The sequence below is a fragment of the Nannospalax galili genome, unplaced genomic scaffold, assembly GCF_000622305.1.
Source record: "Nannospalax galili isolate Female #2095 unplaced genomic scaffold, S.galili_v1.0 C48861119, whole genome shotgun sequence".
NCBI lineage: Eukaryota > Metazoa > Chordata > Mammalia > Rodentia > Spalacidae > Nannospalax > Nannospalax galili.
In genome coordinates, this window is record NW_008474434.1 from 1 (window position 1) to 1,171 (window position 1,171).

General features: G+C 53.5%; 1 long non-coding RNA gene across 1 annotated transcript; it reads right to left on the minus strand.

The window, feature by feature from the left end:
• Nucleotides 1–3: 3 nt before the first annotated feature.
• Nucleotides 4–908, minus strand: LOC103728387. Its single transcript, XR_607023.1, has 3 exons — nt 846–908; nt 625–720; nt 4–38 (listed from the first exon to the last, which is right to left on the minus strand). It is a non-coding gene; the product is annotated as an uncharacterized LOC103728387 (long non-coding RNA).
• Between the last annotated feature and the right edge of the window lie 263 nt (nt 909–1,171).

Below are 1,171 nucleotides of genomic sequence, written 5' to 3' on the forward strand. Positions count from 1 at the left end.
GAGGTGTCCGAGATATGGGCGTTGAGGACGCGGATCTCCTGCAGGAGGAAGGAAGACAGCCTGGTTATCTGGGCTCTTCCTCACCTGCTCTCCCCTGGAATCCCTGTGGTTCTTAGAGCCAGTCTGGCACATTTATAACAGACATTTCCCCTTCCCCAAGGGAAAAGACAGCTTTCTGCTGAGATAAGAAGCTTCTCTTAGAGGCAGCCACAATCATTTCCAAATTCTTACTTCTGGAGTTACTTAGGCCCAGTGAACCTAGGCTGCTTCTGGATGCTTCTTCAGGGACAGACTGCACTGGAGCCTATTGACATTCTCCTGGACCAACTGCACCGAGGATAGTTATTGGCAGCAGAGAAGCTTTGGGCTAGGGCGACTGGTGAGGCTGGCTGTGCTACTGGCTCAGGAAGAACTCAGTGGCTTCCAGGTCTACAGGCTGTCCCAGATCTCTACCTCTTGCTCCTGCTGGGTCAGTCTATATGGCTCTTATAGTCCCCCTACTGCAAATGTTCCAGTCTCCAGCCTGGGCTCAGGAAGAGAACAGGTTTCTGCCTGTGAGGTTCCAGGTGGGTTTGGGAACCCCATCAAAGCCATATGTATGCCTGTCGTGATCACTGCCCTCACCTCTTCGTACAGCCGTCGAAGGAAGTCAATCTCCTGGGTCAGCGCCTCTGCGTTGGCCTCCAGGTCTGACTTGCGCAGGTAGGCACAGTCCACGTCCTGTTGGAGCAGCAGATGGCTGTCATACCAGCTCTCCCCTGGGCCCAGGGCATCTGACTTTTGGGTGCCAGGCCAGAGGGGACAGGGTGTGTGGGACTGGATGGGAGCTGGCTTCAATCACTCACCTTCTTTAGAGCCACAAACTCATTCTCTGCTGTGGCCCGAAGTGCAACTTCTTCTTCATACCTGAGGAAAGAGGGGGAAGGAGGCCTTGTCTAAGGGGCTCTTGGCTTTGATCATGAAGCCAGCCCACCTGATCTCCAGGCCTCCCTGAAGGACCCAACAGAGGCCATGCTGCAGGCCTAAGCCCGTGAGCACACTGGGCTGGAAGAGTCTCTTTATAATAGAGATAGAAGAGCAGGATTTGGAAGCTGTGCATTTGTATACATGTTTCTGTATGTATATATGTGAGCGTGCAAGTACATGTGTGGGGGTCAGGGAGTAGGAGATG